This window comes from Salmo trutta, chromosome 18 (assembly GCF_901001165.1).
Source record: "Salmo trutta chromosome 18, fSalTru1.1, whole genome shotgun sequence".
In the NCBI taxonomy this organism is placed as follows: Eukaryota; Metazoa; Chordata; class Actinopteri; order Salmoniformes; family Salmonidae; genus Salmo; species Salmo trutta.
In genome coordinates, this window is record NC_042974.1 from 57538663 (window position 1) to 57558748 (window position 20086).

General features: G+C 48.3%; 1 pseudogene; it reads left to right on the plus strand.

Annotated features, from left to right (window-relative positions):
* Positions 1-18234, plus strand: part of LOC115152697 (myocardin-related transcription factor A-like) — a 70806-nt pseudogene extending 52572 nt beyond the window's left edge.
* The last annotated feature ends 1852 nt before the right edge of the window (positions 18235-20086 follow it).

Genomic DNA, 20086 nt, shown 5'->3' on the forward strand with positions numbered 1-20086 from the left:
GGAGACGGGGAGAGAGAGGGAGACGGGGAGAGAGAGAGAGGGAGACGGGGAGAGAGAGAGGGAGACGGGGAGAGAGGGGGAGAGAGGGAGACGGGGAGAGAGAGAGGGACACGGAGGGAGACGGAGAGAGAGGGAGACGGAGAGAGAGGGAGACGGAGAGAGAGGGAGACGGTGAGAGAGGGAGAGAGAGGGAGACGGTGAGAGAGGGAGACGGGGAGAGAGAGGGAGACGGGGGACGGGAAGAGAGGGAGACGGGGAGAGCGGGAGACGGGGAGAGAGAGGGAGACGGGGAGAGAGAGGGAGACGGGGGAGAGAGGGAGACGGGGAGAGAGGGAGACGGGGAGAGAGGGAGACGGGGAGAGAGGGAGACGGGAGAGAGAGGGAGACTGGGAGAGAGAGGGAGACTGGGAGAGAGAGGGAGACGGGGAGGGAGGGAGACGGGAGAGAGAGGAGAGGGAGAGAGAGAGAGGGAGACTGGGAGAGAGCGGGAGACGGGGAGGGAGGGAGACGGAGAGAGAGGGAGACGGGGAGAGAGAGGGAGACGGGGAGGGAGGGAGACGGGGAGAGAGAGGGAGACGGGGAGAGAGAGGGAGACGGGGAGAGAGAGGGAGACGGGGAGAGAGAGGGAGACGGGGAGAGAGAGAGGGAGACGGGGAGAGAGAGAGAGGGAGACGGGGAGAGAGAGGGAGACGGGGAGAGGGACACGGAGGGAGACGGAGAGAGAGGGAGACGGTGAGAGAGGGAGAGAGAGGGAGACGGTGAGAGAGGGAGAGAGGGAGACGGGAAGAGAGGGAGACGGGAAGAGAGGGGGAGACGGAGAGAGAGGGAGACGGAGGGAGAGGGAGACGGAGGGAGAGGGAGACGGAGGGAGAGGGAGACGGAGGGAGAGGGAGACGGTGAGAGAGGGAGACGGTGAGAGAGGGAGACGGGGAGAGAGGGAGACGGGGAGAGAGGGAGACGGGGAGAGAGAGAGAGCGGGAGACGGGGGGGAGAGAGAGCGGGAGACGGGGGGGGAGAGAGCGGGAGACGGGGGGAGAGAGAGCGGGAGACGGGGGAGAGAGAGAGAGCGGGAGACGGGGGAGAGAGAGAGAGCGGGAGACGGGGGGAGAGAGAGAGAGCGGGAGACGGGGGGAGAGAGAGAGAGCGGGAGACGGGGAGAGAGGGAGACGGGAGAGAGAGGGAGACTGGGAGAGAGAGGGAGACTGGGAGAGAGAGGGAGACGGGGAGGGAGGGAGACGGGAGAGAGAGGGAGACGGGGAGAGAGAGGGAGACTGGGAGAGAGCGGGAGACGGGGAGGGAGGGAGACGGAGAGAGAGGGAGACGGGGAGAGAGAGGGAGACGGGGAGGGAGGGAGACGGGGAGAGAGAGGGAGACGGGGAGAGAGAGGGAGACGGGGAGAGAGAGGGAGACGGGGAGAGAGAGGGAGACGGGGAGAGAGAGAGGGAGACGGGGAGAGAGAGGGAGACGGGGAGAGAGAGGGAGACGGGGAGAGGGACACGGAGGGAGACGGAGAGAGAGGGGAGACGGTGAGAGAGGGAGAGAGAGGGAGACGGTGAGAGAGGGAGAGAGGGAGACGGGAAGAGAGGGAGACGGGAAGAGAGGGGGAGACGGAGAGAGAGGGAGACGGAGGGAGAGGGAGACGGAGGGAGAGGGAGACGGAGGGAGAGGGAGACGGAGGGAGAGGGAGACGGAGGGAGACGGAGAGGGAGACGGTGAGAGAGGGAGACGGTGAGAGAGGGAGACGGGGAGAGAGGGAGACGGGGAGAGAGGGAGACGGGGAGAGAGGGAGAGGGGAGAGAGAGAGAGCGGGAGACGGGGGGGAGAGAGCGGGAGACGGGGGGAGAGAGAGCGGGAGACGGGGGAGAGAGAGAGAGCGGGAGACGGGGGAGAGAGAGAGAGCGGGAGACGGGGGGAGGAGAGAGAGCGGGAGACGGGGGAGAGAGAGAGAGCGGGAGACGGGGGGAGAGAGAGAGCGGGAGACGGGGGGGAGAGAGAGAGAGAGCGGGAGACGGGGGGAGAGAGAAAGAGCGCGTGAGACGGGGAGAGAGAGAGAGAGCGGGAGACGGGGAGAGAGAGAGAGAGCGGGAGACGGGGAGAGAGAGAGAGCGGGAGACGGGGAGAGAGAGAGAGAGCGGGAGACGGGGAGAGAGAGAGCGGGAGACGGGGAGAGAGAGAGAGAGCGGGAGACGGGGAGAGACGGGGAGGGAGCGAGAGGGAGAGACGGGGAGGAAGAGAGAGGGAGAGACGGGGAGGGAGCGAGAGGGAGAGACGGGGAGGGAGCGAGAGGGAGAGACGGGGAGGGAGCGAGAGGGAGAGACGGGGAGGGAGCGAGAGGGAGAGACGGGGAGGGAGAGGGAGGGAGGGAGAGACGGGGAAGGAGGGAGAGGGAAAGAGAGAGTCTCCACAATTCAGAAGTTAAATGCCTACTGTTCGCAGATGACCTATGCCTGCTGTCACCCACAGCACATGGCCTACAGCAGAGCCTGGACCTGCTAGAGCAGTACTGCCAGACCTGGGTCCTGGCAGTAAACCCCAAAAAGACTAAAATAATGATTTTCCAGAGAAGATCCAGATCTCAGGGAATTAGACCAAAGTTCTCAATTAGTACAAAATATATAGAGTACTGTACACACTACAATTACTTAGGTTTAAAAATAAGCTCAACTGGACACCTTAATGAGGCAGTGAATGAACTCAGAGTGAAAGCACGCAGGGCATTCTACGCCATTAAAAAGCAAATTCAAATTGAAATACCTATTAAAATTTGGCTAAAACTAATTGAATATGTCATTGAACCAATTGCACTTTATGGCAGCGAGGTGTGGGGTCCACTTGCAAAACAAGATTTCATCAAATGGGACAAACACCCCATTGAAACCCTACATGCAGAGTTCTGTAAGATTCTCCTACGTGTCCAGAGGAAAACTACAACCAATGCATGCAGGGCAGAATTAGGCCAACATCCACTAATAATAAAAACTCAAAAAAGAGCAATTAAGTTTTGGAAACATCTAAAATACACTGACCCCCTCTCATATCATTACCAAGCCCTGCAATGCCAAGAGCTGAGCAAAGAAAAGAGTCCCCTCATCCAGCTGGTCCTGGGGCTGAGTTCACAAACCTGTTCTACTAACACACTGAAGCCTCAGGACCAGAACATCCAATCAATCAGAATAAACCAAATTACAACACAGTCAAAACAAAACTACATTGCTTATTGGGAAACACAAGCACAAACACAGCAAAATGCAGTGCTATCTGGCCCTAAATCGACAGTACACTATGGCTAAATATTTGACCATGGTTACTGATCAAAACCTTAGAAAAACCTTGACAAAGTACAGGCTCAGTGAGCACAGCCTTGCCATTGAGAAGGGTAGACACAGGAAAACCCAAATTTGAAACCCTTTTCAAGGTTTCAAAGACCTCTCTGATGAGGATAGGCTACCTGTCCTGTTGGGGGAGGACGCAGAGAGCTGTGGGTTGGCAGCGCACTACATTGCTGCATGCCATAAGTTGAGGGACAGTGTCTGACAGACCAATAAACCTGCACATGTCCTCTACTGTATGCTTATTGTTATTGTCGAATGTATGGTTATTTTGACCCTTGGTTATTGTTGTTACTGTTGTCCCGTTGACAATTTTGATTCTCATTTTTTATATTGTAAATATCCAAAATAAGCTTTGGCAATATGTATATTGTTACGTCATGCCAATAAAGCGAATTGAATTGAGGGGGAGAGGGGGAGGGAGAGAGAGGGGGAGGGATATATATATATATATATACTGCTCAAAAAAATAAAGGGAACACTTCACCTGTTAAGGTATAGGGGGCAGTATTTTCACGGCTGGATAAAAAAATGTACCCGATTTAATCTGGTTACTAATCCTACCCAGTAACTAGAATATGCATATACTTATTATATATGGATAGAAAACACCCTAAAGTTTCTAAAACTGTTTGAATGGTGTCTGTGAGTATAACAGAACTCATTTGGCAGGCAAAACCCTGAGACAGATCCTGACAGGAAGTGGATACCTGATGTGTTGAATTGACTTTAAGCCTATGCCATTGAAAAACAAAGGGGCTGAGGAATGTTTTGGCACTTCCAATTGCTTCCACTAGATGTCACCAGCCTTTACAAAGTGTTTTGAGTCTTATACTGTGAGATCTGACCGAACAAGAGCCATGGAACGGTGATGGCCCATTAGACACCTGGCGCGCAAGTTCATGTTGGGTACTCTCGTTCCAATACGGTTTAAAAGAGAACGCAATCGTCCGCCTTGAATTTTATTCATGTTCTGGTTAAAAAAGGCACTAATGATTTATGCGATACAACGTTTGACATGTTTGAACGAACGTAAATATATTTTTTCCGTTCGTGAAGTGAAGTGAAGTCCGGCTGGCTTAGATCATGTGCTAACAACACGGAGCTTTTTGGACATAAATGATGAGCTTTTTTGAACAAAACTACATTCGTTATGGACCTGGGATTCCTGGAAGTGACATCTGATGAAGACAATCAAAAGGTAATGGATTATTTACATAGTATTTTAGATCTCTCCAACATGGCGGTTAGTCTGTATCGCAAAGCGTATTTTTCTGGGCGCAGTGCTCAGATTATTGCAAAGTGTGATTTCCCAGTAAGGTTATTTTTAAATCTGGCAAGTCGATTGCGTTCAAGAGATGTAAATCTATAATTCTTTGAATGACAATATAATATTTTACCAATGTTTTCTAATATTAATTAATTATTTTGTTGTCATGACTTGACAGCCGGTTATTGGAGGGAAACGATTTCCTGAACATCAACGCCATAGTAAAACGCTGTTTTTGGATATAAATATGAATTGATAGAACTAAAAATGCATGCATTGTCTAACATAATGTCCTAGGAGTGTCATCTGATGGAGATTGTAAAAGGTTAGTGCATAATTTTAGCTGATTTTATGGTTTTGGTGACGCATGTCTTTGAATCGACAATACATTACACACAGCTATTGTCAATGTACTCTCCTAACATAACCTAACTTTATGCTTTCGCCGTAAAACCTTTTTGAAATCGGACAACGTGGTTAGATTAAGGAGATGTTTATCTTTCAAAGGGTGTATGTTTGAGAAATTTGAATTTTGACATTTATTTGGTTTCAAATTTGCCGCTCTTGAAATGCACCTGCTGTTGATAGGGTGCGCCACGGGTGGCACGCTAACGTCCCACATAGCCCCAAGAAGTTAAACAACACAATGTAACTCCAAGTCAATCACACTTCTGTGAAATCAAACTGTCCACTTAGGAAGCAACACTGATTGACAATAAATGTCACATACTGTTGTGCAAATGGAATAGACAACAGGTGGAAATTATAGGCAATTAGCAAGATACCCCCAATAAAGGAGTGGTTCTGCAGGTGGGGACCACAGACCACTTCTCAGTTCCTATGCTTCCTGGCTGATGTTTTGGTCACTTTTGAATGCTGGCGGTGCTTTCACTCTAGTGGTAGCATGAGACGGAGTCTACAACCCACACAAGTGGCTCAGGTAGTGCAGCTCATCCAGGATGGCACATCAATGCGAGCTGTGGCAAGAAGGTTTGCTGTGTCTGTCAGCGTAGTGTCCAGAGCATGGAGGCGCTACCAGGAGACAGGCCAGTACATCAGGAGATGTGGAGGAGGCCGTAGGAGGGCAACAACCCAGCAGCAGGACCGCTACCTCCGCCTTTGTGCAAGGAGGAGCAGGAGAAGCACTGCCAGAGCCCTGCAAAATGACCTCCAGCAGGCCACAAATGTGCATGTGTCTGCTCAAACGGTCAGAAACAGACTCCATGAGGGTGGTATGAGGGCCCGACGTCCACAGGTTGGGGTTGTGCTTACAGCCCAACACCGTGCAGGACGTTTGGCATTTGCCAGAGAACACCAAGATTGGCAAATTCGCCCTGTGCTCTTCACAGATGAAAGCAGGTTCACACTGAGCATGTGACAGACGTGACAGAGTCTGGAGACGCCGTGGAGAACGTTCTGCTGCCTGCAACATCCTCCAGCATGACCGGTTTGGCGGTGGGTCAGTCATGGTGCGGGGTGGTATTTCTTTGGGGGGCCGCACAGCCCTCCATGTGCTCGCCAGAGGTAGCCTGACTGCCATTAGGTACCGAGATGAGATCCTCAGACCCCTTGTGAGACCATATGCTGGTGCGGTTGGCCCTGGGTTCCTCCTAATGCAAGACAATGCTAGACCTCATGTGGCTGGAGTGTGTCAGCAGTTCCTGCAAGAGGAAGGCATTGATGCTATGGTCTGGCCCACCCGTTCCCCAGACCTAAATCCAATTGAGCACATCTGGGACATCACGTCTCGCGCCATCCACCAACGCCACGTTGCACCACAGACTGTCCAGGAGTTGGCGGATGCTTTAGTCCAGGTCTGGGAGGAGATCCCTCAGGAGACCATCCGCCACCTCATCAGGAGCATGCCCAGGCGTTGTAGGGAGGTCATACAGGCACGTGGAGGCCACACACACTACTGTGCCTCATTTTGACTTGTTTTAAGGACATTACATCAAAGTTGGATCAGCCTGTAGTGTGGTTTTCCACTTTAATTTTGAGTGTGACTCCAAATCCAGACCTCCATGGGTTGATAAATTGGATTTCCATTGATTATTTTTGTGTGATTTTGTTGTCAGCACATTCAACTAAGTAAAGAAAAATGTATTTAATAAGATTATTTATTTCATTCAGATCTAGGATGTGTTGTTTAAGTGTTCCCTTTATTTTTTTGAGTAGTGTATATATATATATTCCGGAGTAAATAAGCTCCTACAAATATTGAAATTTACATGGTTTTTAGAGTGAAGTAAATCGGGAAAAAAGAAAACTGCAAGACCGAATAGGAGACAAAACAAGCAACAAAGAAGATAGGCTTTTGAAAAAGTAACTATTTTTCATAAATTGTACAGTTATCTTAGCTAGCTGAATTGTTTACCAGTTGCTAGGGACTCTCCTGGAAGAAGCTAGCTAGCTAACAAAGAATATCTAGTTAACAGAAGAAAAGAAAGCCAGAAAAAGGACATCAAAGTGAAACAGTCCTCTAAAGACACAAGTGACAATAATACAAGAAACAACGCTTCTATTGCAACACAGTCAGTCTGCTCCAGCCCAGATCAGCCAACCAGCATCCCAGTCTGCTCTAGCCCATGTCAGCCTACCTGCTTCCCAGTCTGCTCCAGCACAGTCTGCTCCAGCCCAGGTCAACCAACCAGCCACCCTGTCTGCTCCAGCCCAGGTCAACCAACCAGCCACCCTGTCTGCTCCAGCCCAGGTCAACCAACCAGCCACCCTGTCTGCTCCAGCCCAGGTCAGCCACCCTGTCTGCTCCAGCCCAGGTCAACCAACCAGCCACCCTGTCTGCTCCAGCCCAGGTCAACCAACCAGCCACCCTGTCTGCTCCAGCCCAGGTCAACCAACCAGCCACCCTGTCTGCTCCAGCCCAGGTCAACCAACCAGCCACCCTGTCTGCTCCTGCCCAGGTCAGAATACCAGCCACCCTGTCTGCTCCTGCCCAGGTCAGAATACCAGCCTCCCAGTCTGCTCCAGCCCAGGTCAGCCAACCAGCCTCCCAGTCTGCTCCAGCCCAGGTCAGAATACCAGCCTCCCAGTCTGCTCCAGCCCTGGTCAGAATACCAGCCTCCCAGTCTGCTCCAGCCCAGGTCAGAATACCAGCCTCCCAGTCTGCTCCAGCCCAGGTTAACCTACCAGCCTCCCAGTCTGCTCCAGCCCAGGTTAACCTACCAGCCTCCCAGTCTGCTCCAGCCCAGGTCAGAATACCAGCCTCCCAGTCTTCTCCAGCCCAGGTCAGAATACCAGCCTCCCAGTCTGCTCCAGCCCAGGTTAACCTACCAGCCTCCCAGTCTGCTCCAGCCCAGGTCAGAATACCAGCCTCCCAGTCTGCTCCAGCCCAGGTCAGAATACCAGCCTCCCAGTCTGCTCCAGCCCAGGTCAGAATACCAGCCTCCCAGTCTGCTCCAGCCCAGGTCAGAATACCAGTCTCCCAGTCTGCTCCACCCAGACAATCACATACAACTGCAATCCTTATTGATTCAAATGGGAAGTTCTTAGTCCAGGAAAGATGATTCCCTAGACACCAGGTGTATAAGTTCTGGTGTCCTACAACTGACAGCGCAAGGCAGCTACTCAGTCAGACCAGGTTTGACACCCCCGACAACATCATCATCCACACTGGCACAAACGACCTTCATGCCAAAGGTGAAAATGTATCTGGGGCAGTGAGAAGAGTGGCAGAACAGGCACAGGCTATGTTCCCAACAACCAATATAGTTGTGTCCACCCTCCTACCAAGAAAAGACTTCCCAGGACAGTTGATCAACAAAATAAATCAACAGATCACTGTGGAATGCTCTACTGGACCTGGCCCATCACAACACAGCTCTACTGGACCTGGCCCATCACAACACAGCTCTGACCACTACTCCAGGGTCGGACAGAACACTGTCCTTCAGAGAAGTACATCACATGATGCAGTCCACACCATGTATCATTCAGATCATCAGCCTACATATGCTGAGGTAACCTCTGGCAAAAGACACCTAGAACGATTGGAGAGGTGCGCCAACTACTGCAACTAATATGCAGACTACTGAGCTAGACAGACCCTTTAATTCACACTTGCACACACACACACACACACACACACACAGGGTTGCAGCATTGTACTTATTTTTTGTGCCATCTTAATCCGTTCTTAATTTGTTTACAACTATTCTTAATTTTATTGGCACCGGTATTATAATAATAATTATATGTAAAGGTGTGTGTGCGTGTGTATGTATGCGTGTGTATATATATGTGTGTGTGTGTGTATGTATATGTGTGTGTATATATATATGTGTGTGTGTGTGTGTGTGTGTGTGTATGTATATATGTGTGTATATATGTGTGTATATATATATATATATATATATATATATATATATATATATATATATATATATTTATTATATATATATATATATTTATTATATATATATATATTTATTATATATATATATTATATATTTATTATTATTATTATTTTGTTTTTTTTCAATGTACTTTACTCAAACCAGTGAATATCACTTATTATAAATGAAATCATTAACCATCAGCTCTTGGAATATCCAGGGCCTATACTCTTCACATTTTGGTTATAAAACAACAAATCCAGAATTGATTAAAAACATCAAGGGACAGGACATCCTAATCCTACTGGAAACATGGTGTCGTGGAGACATAGATACTCAGTGTCCCTCAGGCTATAGAGAAAGTTTACTACCATCAATCAAACATAAAAATGTTAAACGGGGCCGAGACTCAGGTGGAATCATCATTTGGCATAAGCAGGACTTAGCACTGAATGAAATGAAAAAAGGTACCAGTCACATTTGGCTAAAACTTAACAAAGGTACAATCTACTGTGACAATGATGTATACATATGTGCAGCTTATGCTCCTCCTTCAGATTCACCATATTATGATGATCAGTTTTTTGACCATCTCCATATAGAAATCATTCCATTTCAGGCAGAGGGTAAAGTGCTTCTTTGTGGAGATTTCAATGCAAGAACAGGTTCTGAGCCTGACTTCACTGATGCGGGAGGTAACCACCACATATTTGGACACCCCTCCTTGTACAGTAGCCCTATTATAAATAATAGAAACAGTCCTGACCAAATACTGAACAAAAATGGGAAGGAGTTAGTGCATCTCTGTCAAGTCTTAGGCCTGTACATGCTTAATGGTAGAATCAGAGAAATGGTAGAATCAGAGAAATTATTCAAAATCAACATCCCAATTAGAATTTGGACCAAAATATTTCAGTGTAATCCTACCAATAACTCTTTACGGAAGTGAGGTTTGGGGGCCACTCAATAAACTAGACTTTAAAATGTGGGACAAACATCCAATTGAAGCCCCCTACATGCAGAATTCTGTCGGAAAATCCAACAAGTCCAGAGAAATACACCAACTAATGCATGTAGGGCAGAATTGGGCCGCTTTCCAGTAATAATGAAAATACAGAAAAGATCATTAAAATTTTGGCTACATCTAAATTCAAGTCCAAATTCAAGTCTGCAATTTAAAGCACTTCAAACCCAAGAGCTGAGCCCAGAAACGAGCCCTCTCAGTCAGCTGGTGTTGGACCTCACCAACCAAGCTGACACCAGCACTGCTTCAAAAGAAAGAATTCAAATAAACAAAATCATGAACCAATCAAAAGACTCATATTTACAACATTGGAAAAACAAAACAAAATCCCAAAGCCGACTAAATTGCTATCTGACCCTAAACAGAGAATATGAATTGGCTGATTATCTCTACTCTGTCAGAGATACGAAGCAGAGACAGATCCTTACCAAGTACAGGCTGAGTGACCACCGATTGGCCGATTGGTTGTAGTACTGATGTAATGGTGAAGATGACCGTTGTTTAGTTATAAGTTATAGTTTCATTTTCCATATTTAGATTTGTATATTTAATTTTGTATTATTATTTACTGCCATTTTATATTATTATTTGTAAATGTTTATAATTTTATTACAATGTATATTATATACATTGTTGCTTTGGCAATATTGACACAATGTTTTTCATGCCAATAAAGCAGCTTGAATTTGAATTTGAGAGAGACGGGGGGAGAGACGGAGAGAGACAGGGAGAGAGACGGGGGGAGAGACGGAGAGAGACAAGGAGAGGGGAAGAGAGACAAGGAGAGAGGGGGAGAGACGGGGAGAGACGGGGAGAGAGACGGGGGAGAGAGAGAGACGGGGGGAGAGAGAGAGACGGGGGAGAGAGACGGGGGGAGAGAGACGGGGAGAGAGACGGAGGAGAGAGAGAAATGGGGAGAGAGACGAGGAGACGGGGAGAGAGACGAGGAGACGGGGAGAGAGGGAGGGAGACGAGGAGACGGGGAGAGAGACGAGGAGACGGGGAGAGAGACGAGGAGACGGGGAGAGAGACGGGGAGAGAGGGAGAGAGACGGGGAGAGAGGGAGAGAGACGGGGAGAGAGGGAGAGAGACGAGGAGACGGGGAGAGAGACGGGGAGAGACGGGGAGAGAGGGAGAGAGACGGGGAGAGAGAGGGAGAGAGACGGGGAGAGAGAGGGAGAGAGACGGGGAGAGAGGGAGAGACGGGGGGAGAGAGAGACGGGGGAGAGAGACGGAGAGACGAAAGAGATGGAGAGAGGGAGACGGAGGGAGAGCGAGCGAGACGGAGACGGGGGGAGAGAGAGAGAGACACGGACAGATGTAATGGATCAGAATCATAACTGTACTTCTGCTTCTCTCCTCCAGGTTGCTGAGCTGAAACAGGAGCTGAAACTACGGTGTCTGACCGTGTCTGGCACTAAGATGGACCTGATCGAGAGGCTGAGGAACTACCAGGAGCAGAACGGTGGAGGTCGAGCTGGTGTTACTGCTTCTGTAACCCCTAAACCCAGCCAACCAACCCCACCGCACGCCTCAACCCAACCTGCTGGCTCCACCAGCCCTCCCCCCCCCCAGGCCGGAACTAATCCCCACACCCACCATTCAGGAGAGGCAGCAGGGTATATACCCGCTTTCTCATTGGCTCAGAGTGCCGCTCCGGCCTGTATTATGAGGTTTGGCAGTACGAGCTCCTCCCCTCCAGTCTCCCCCACACCGTCAGAACGGTCTCTGGCGGTGATGAGCCCCGACGAGACCAGCTGTAATGGAGACGTGTTCGGGGAGATGGTGAGCTCTCCCCTGACCCAGCTCAGCCTGCACCCCTCTCCACAGCACCCCTCCCCAGCCTCCATCAAAGAGGAGAACCAGGGTCACTTATCCACCTGCAGCCTCTCCCAGTCCCGGCCTTCTCCCACCGAGCTTCAGCCTGCCGCCCCACCTCAGGAGCCCCTAGCCGGGGCAACCATGGAGGCCTCCCCCTTGGACAAGGACCAGATGCTCCAGGAGAAGGACAAGCAGATTGAGGAGCTGACACGCATGCTGAGGCAGAAACAGAGGCTGGTGGAGAACCTCCGCTCTCAATTGGAGCAGGGGAAACAGACTGGAACAGTGAGAGAGATGGAGGGAGAAGAGATGGAGGGAGTACAGGGAGTGGTGGTGAACAGTTATGCCCAGGAGGCCCAAACCACCCCAATCAAAGCCTCAACCATCCTCCATTTCTCTCTCACCAACACAGACATGGTGAGGGTCAAGAAGGAGGTAGAGACAGAAGAAGGGATGGAGGGAGTGGACGAGGCTCAGCCGACACAGTGCTCTCAGCAGAACCTGCTCAAACTGCAGCAAATCCCCCGGATACAGGTTGAACAACAGACACAACAACTGAAACAACAGCAGACACAACAACCACAGATACAACTACTACAGACACACTCACTACAACAACAACAGACACAACAGCATTCCAAACAGCTCCAGCAACAACAGACACAGCAGATGCAGAAGCCTTCGGCCCAGTTATTATTACAGCAGCAGCAGCTGATCATCCAGCAGACTCAGCAGAAACAGCTCCAGCTGCAGGCCAAACAGCTGCAGGACAAGCAGCTGCAAGTGCAGCAGAGACAGTCCCAGAGACAGCAGCAGAACAAACAACTGAGTCAGACAGTCACCCCACAACAGGTACATTCAATCATTACAGCTCTCGATCATACAGTCTGTAGATCTACAGTATAGGAATACACGCCGCTGACAGTCGCCACACATCAGGTCCATATTTCATTTTTAACGGAATAAACTTGTCTGAAACCTGAAGACTTTAGCTCAACAGGCTAACAGTCTGGCAAGCAGGAGAGACAGGTTTCAAACCTAGTCTCTTCCCCTTCTCTGTCTTGTGTCTGGGCCCTGTGTTTGAATATGCCTCTTTCCTACTCTATTCTCTTCAGGTCACTCCAGTCTTCATCAGCCAACAGAATGGCACCCAGGTCCCCGCCCAAACCTTCTCATTGGACCTCCTCAAGTCGGGCACCACACCCACCCTGGTCACCGACGGCAATGGCAACCACTACCTGATAGCACTGACCAATAACAGTGCAGAGGGCCAAAACGGCGTGACCTCATTGGGCAAAACCAGTGGATCGCAACGCATCACACTGCAGGTACAGTACAGTTACACTGTAAATCTGCTGTTAAGTGTTACAGGTCTCTATGTTGGTGACATGATTGTGTAAGATGGTATCACAGTGCAGTAAAGTTGCCCTTTTTACTCTAGCGATTGCAGTCAACTCCAAGCAAGTTCCCCAGCCAATTGCCAGCTGAGATACTGAGCCCCGTTACCCAATCAAAACAACAGTTACAACCAGGCCCTGTCAACCAGTCTATCAAAAAGGTATTACAATTACAAAATATTGTGACAGAAACAAGGTTGTCACACACACACAATATTAGCGGTCACCGTCTGTAAAAAAGGATAGGGGGTAAACCTGTATGGGTGCTGTCTTGACTGACTTGTCACACATCACTGTCAACCAACACACTGGAGATCTTTAGGGTTCTTTCATGGGTAACTAGGTAGTGGTTCTACAAGGTAGAAAATATATATATTTTTAACCTTTTTATTTAACTAGGCAAGTCAGTTAAGAACAAATTCTTATTTACCGTGACGCCCTACCCCGGCCAAACCCTAACCCGGACGCCGCTGGGCCAATTGTGCGCCGCCCTATGGGACTCCTAATCACGGCCGGTTGTAATACAGCCTGGAATCGAACCAGGGTCTGTAGTGACGCCTCTAGCACTGAGATGCAGTGCCTTAGATTGCTGCGCCACTCTGGAGCCCAAAGATGCCCTTTTTACATATTATTGTGTACTATAGTAGGTTATGTATGACTATACACAGATGGACCTGAAATATGCATACAATATAATCTAAGATATATATTACCATACAGTATACAATACTAATACCATAATACAACTCTAATAAGTTGCCACAGTTACAAGCAGGCTGTACAATACAACAAACTGCATAGAGTAAATGCAATAATAACAGGACATATATTCTTGTATCTCAATCATAAATATAACTGCAATGTAACGTGTGTGTGAACCATAGTAAATAGTTAGCCTGGCTAACTAGCTAGTAGCTAGAAGCATCGCCATTGCGTGCAGCATACAGTGTGATAAAACATCACATATTACTCACTATTAGATGCGCGCACAAATAACGTTAAACATGGTGCGACTTGTCGTCTTGTTGCTTCTGTGGCGAACTCACAAACTGCCTGTCTTCAACGCAACTCACTGACGAGGGGGGATTTACAATTAGCAGGCTAAAGAGAAAGTCTCTGATTGGATAGAAAATCAGGGGTACCTGAGGAGCTGTCGGGCATTCTAACTAAAGGGACTAGGGGTGCCTAGGGAAATACTCAATATGAATGAGTGGCCGTGTTAACACCTTCTTAAAATGATAACAAAAATCAAGACTGGCCTTATTTAATTTCCTCTTCCTCTTCCTGCTCTCGTTCTGGAACTGAAGGTGAGTCTACATCTGGAAACAAATGGCATAACCAATGGAGTGCCAGAGCCCACTCAGTCTGTCTCCGCCCCGCCCAATCTCCATCCTTTCTTTGGCGAGGTGTCCAACTTGTCTGAAAGCCAAAGCGCCTCTCCCCCCTCCCTCAAGGTAAGATATAATCTGCAATGATCATTCATGGCATGTCAACGTCATCTCATATTTGATTTTTCATTCGCCTCCATGTTTTCATTCTTTTTCTGTAGCCTATTTCCTTTCCCCTTCCCTCATCCTTTCTTTATTCTCTGCTTCCACCCTTTCAGAGAGAAGTGTGTCCGACCTTTGACCGGCACACTTTGTTCACCCCTCCCTCTCCTGAACAGACCTCTTTCTCCTTCACTCAACGCCCCAAAGTATGTCCTTCACTCCTCCCATCTCCCTCTGCTCATGTTTATTCTCTTTTCTTCTCTTACTTTCTCTTCTCTCGTTTTCTCTGTCCATCTGTACGCGTCGGTCTCGTCTCAAATTTGCTCAAAGTATTTTGGTCATTTTATAGTGCTGTACATGTTTGACGATTTTGTTTAAACAACCATGAGTACTGTAAACTGTTCAAAATATATGTCCTCTTCTCCCAGGAGAACGGGCTGAGTAGTCAACAGATGGACGATCTGTTTGACATCCTCTTGAAGAGTGGAGGTAAGAGAACATAGCAGTTCACACAACATAACACTCACATAAACAGTACCAGCAAAAAAAATTGGATACACCTACTCATTCAAGGTTTTTCTGAATTTTTCACTATTGTCTACATTGTAGAATAATAGTGAAGACATCACAACTATGAAATAACACATGGAATCATGTAGTAACCCAATTTTTTTTAAACAAATCAAAATATATTTTTCAAATATTCGAGACCCTTTGACTTGATGACAGCTTTGCACAATCTTGGCATTCTCTCAACCAGCTTCATGAGGTAGTCACTTGGAATGCATTTCAATTAACAGGTGTGCATTCTTAATGCGTTTGAGCCAATCAGTTGTGTTGTGACAAGGTAGGGGTGGTATACAGAAGATAGCCCTATTTGGTAGAAGATCAAGTCCATATTATGGCAAAAACAGCTCAAATAAGCAAAGAGAAATGACAGTACATCATTACTTTAAGACATGAAGGTCAGTCAATCCGACAAAAAGGTCCAGAAGTGTGAACGTTTCTTCAGGTACAGTCACAAAAACCATCAAGCACTTTGATGAAACTAGTTCATGAGGACCACCACAGGAAAGGAAGACCCAGAGTTACCTCTGCTGCAGAGGATATGTTCATTAGTTACCAGCCTCAGAAATTGCAGCCCAAATAAATGCTTCACAGAGTTCAAGTAACAGACACATCTCAACATCAACTGTTCAGAGGAGACTGCGTGAATCAGGCCTTCATGGTCGAATTTCTGCAAAGAAACCACTACTAAAGGACATCAATAAGAAGAAGAGACTTGATTGGGCCAAGAAACACGAGCAATGGACATTAGATCGTGGAAATCTGTCCTTTGGTCTGATGAGTCCAAATTAGCGTTTTTTGTTGTTGTTGTTCCAACCGCCATGTCTTTGTGAGACGCAGAGTAGGTGAATGGATGATCTCCGCACGCGTGGTTCCCACCGTGAAGCATTGGAGGAGGAGGTGTGATGGTGCAGGGGTTCTTTGCAGGTGACACTGTCTGTGATTTATTTAAAATTCAAGGCATACTTAACAAGCATGGCTACCACAGCATTCTGCAGCGATACACCATCCCATCTGGTTTGTGCTTAGTGGGACTATCATTTTTTTTTCAACAGGACAATAACCCAACACACCTCCATGCTGTGTAAAGGCAATTTGACCAATAAGGAGAGCGATGGAGTGCCGCATCAGATGACCTGGCCTCCACAATCAACCGACCTCAACCCAATTGAGATGGTTTGGGATGAGTTGGACCGCAGAGTGAAGGAAAAGCAGCCAACGAGTGCTCAGCATATGTGGGAACTCCTTCAATGCTGTTGGAAAAGCATTCCAGGTGAAGCTGGTTGAGAGAATGCCAAGAGTGTGCAAAGCTGTAATCAAGGCAAAGGGTGGCTATTTGAAGAATATAAAATCAATTTTATGTGTTATTTCATGGTTTTGATTTATTCACAATTTTTCTACAATTTAGAAAAGAGTTCAAATAAAGAAAAACCCTTGAATGAGTAGCTGTGTCCAAACTTTTGACTGGTACTGTATACTTCATGTCTCACTGCCAGTACATGAGCAAACCCATTTGTTTTGATCATTGTTAATATTAATGGTTTTTATTTTTTCTTCCCCAACCAGAAATCTTTGGATTCCGAGCCAACCCAGACCCTTCCCTGGCCCAAATCCACTCCGACCCCCCCCACCCCTCCCTCGTCCCCTCTCCACATCTCGCCGTCCACCACCCCTCCGGAGCCCTCCCTGCCCGCTGTGCCTTCCCAGCAGCCCTTGCCATCGCCCTGCACATCGCCCTGCACAGGAAGTGGTCGTCTGGAGGACTTCCTTGAGAGCACCACGGGCACGCCCCTCCTGGGGGTGGAGACTGACGGCGGTCTGACTTTGATTGACAACCTCCACAGCCAAATGCAGAGCACCCCCAGCATCCTGGACCATCCCCCCTCCCCGGTGGACATGGACACTAGCGACCTGGGCTTCTCCACCCACCCGGCAGGGCTTGACTTCGGGGACCCAGTCCTGGACAGCATGGACTGGCTGGACATCTCTATGGGTGGTGGAGGTGGGAGGCCGAGTCTCGCCCCTCTGGGCCCCCACACGCCCCCCAGTGTGTTCTCAGCGGACTTCCTGGACAGCTCAGACCTCACTCTGCACTGGGACTCCTGTTTGTAGCTCTTACGGAGTGAGGAGTACGCATACAGTGTACAGGCTCTCTCTGTCTTACTCGCTAAGCAGGTCCACCACTCTGGAGGTACACTGAGACGGGGAGTCTTGTCCTGCGTTCACTCTGCCTTCTCGTCATGTTTGGACAGGCTAGAGAGCAAAACTGACTTTAGATCAGAGGCAGTGTGTGAAGGGAATACTGTGGAGTTTGGTCACGCTCTGACACATCCTTCTGGTGACAAAGGGTAACACATGTGAAAGGCAGCCCCGATGTGTCAGTGGTGCCTTTAACTTTGCACTTATGCTGAGACTGTTGATTGGTGAAAAGTTGTAATGAACAAACCTCATTGGTGCAAACCAGGGGTGCGTTCAGTACGAAAGAATGGTGTTAAGTTTTCTCCATCAAGTCATTTAACTCAACGGAAACTGTACTCCACTAAACAGCCAGTTGAAGAACAGTGTGGTTATGTTGGCCCAGAGGGAGATTGTAAATGGTGTGTGCTGCACGGGTTTTACGATTTTAAATGGTCACACCCATATTGATCATGCCACACCCACCAAACGAGAGCAAACACACCTCAAAGACTTTTGAAGAACGGTACACACCTTTTTGGGGAAGCGTGTCATTCAGTACAAACTGTCACGCAACGGAGGAAACGTTAAATTGAACGCACCCCAGTTGATAAAATGAACCTCATTGGAGGAGGCAGTTACTGGAGGTGTGTGCTAGACCACTATGCATTTCTGTATATGAGGTGTGTATTATCGATTATCCATATTTTTCTTCCCGGTTGCTTAGAATAGCAGGTAGGGAATAAAGGGGTCTCAGCTTCCAAACAACTTTTTGATGGAAAAAAATATATATATATAAAAATAAAACTTAACTTGAATGCGTCTTTGTTTTATTTTTATAAACCTTTTACATTGTAAATTATTTGGTGACTGTATTTTTATTTTAGCAGGGAATCCCATTGAGACCAAGGCCTCTTTTTCAAGGGAGCTGCGGTTGAACACAATTTATAACTCTTCAGCTGCTATACGTGCAGCTGAACACACCATTGGGTGCAGACTGCCTGCCCAACAGGACACCCACAACTCCAGGTGTCGCAGGAAGTCCAGGAAGATCATCAGGGACCCCAGGCACGCCCTGTTCTCCCCGGTTCAATCACTCAGACACGGGCTGCACAGGAGCATCATGGCAAAAACGGAGAGTGGCTAATAGTTTCTACCCCCAGACCATCAGGCTGCTGAATAGCCACCACTAGTCAGTTAGCTCCCCTGTTATTCCCCCTATGGACTTTCTCTGCCCCCACCTCAATGACATTCATCACTGTTGCAGTTAATATGTATATTATTACAATTTATTGTTTTTAATTTGACTTGGTCCCCAGACCCCCTCAATGGTCATTCTCCTCCTGTGGTCATTCTCTCCCTACCCCCTCAACAGTTCTTACTATGTCTGCACCCCAATGGACATTTTCATTATTTTATTTAACTTAGTCCTGCATGTTGGAGCCCGACGCCTAAGATTTTTACTGTACCTTGCAATCACACCTGCAACCCTGTACAAGTGACTATCAGTTATACCAAATTTCTATCAACATGTTAAATGTGCAACCGGAGGGGAAAAAATGTAGATCACCTGTACTCCACACACAGACACGTACAAAGCTCTCCCTCGCCCTCCATTTGGTAAATCCGACCACAACTCTATCTTCCTGATTCCTGCTTACAAGCAAAAATTAAAGCAGGAAGCACCAGTGACTCGGTCTATAAAAACTGGTCAGATGAAGCAGATGCTAAACTACAGGACTGCTTTGCTATCACAGACTGGAAAATGTTCCGGGATTCTTCCGATGGCATTGAGGAGTACACCACATCAGTCACTGGCTTTATCAATAAGTGCATCGAGGACGTCGTCCCCACAGTGACTGTATGTACATACCCCAACCAGAAGCCATGGATTACATTCGCACTGAGCTTAAGGGTAGAGCTGCCGCTTTCAAAGTGCGGGACTCTAACCCGGAAGCTTACAAGAAATCCTGCTATGCCCTGCGACGAACCATAAAACAGGCAAAGTGTCAATACAGGGATAAGAATGAATCATACTACACCGGGTCTGACGCTTGTCTTATGTGGCAGGGCTTGCAAACTATTACAGACTACAAAGGGAAGCACAGCCGCGAGCTGCCCAGTGACACGAGACTACCAGACGAGCTAAATTCTTCTATGCTCACTTCGAGGCAAGCAACACTGAGGCATGCATGAGAGCATCAGCTGTTCCGGACGACTGTGTGATCGCTCTCCGTAGCCGACGTGAGTAAGACCTTTAAACAGGTCAACATACACAAGGCTGTGGGGCCAGACGGATTACCAGGACGTGTGCTCCGGGCATGTGCTGACCAACTGGCAGGTGTCTTCACTGACATTTTCAACTACCACCATAGTCCCTGTGCCCAAGAACACAAAGGCAACCTGCCTAAATGACTACAGACCCGTAGCACTCACCTCCGTAGCCATGAATTGCTTTGAAAGGTTGGTAATGACTCACATCAACACCATTATCCCAGAAGCCCAAGACCCACTCCAATTTGCATACCACCCAAACAGATCCACAGATGATGCAATCTCTATTGCACTCCACACTGCCCTTTCCCACCTGGACAAAAGGAACACTTATGTGAGAATGCTATTCATTGACTACAGCTTTGCGTTCAACACCATAGTGCCCTCAAA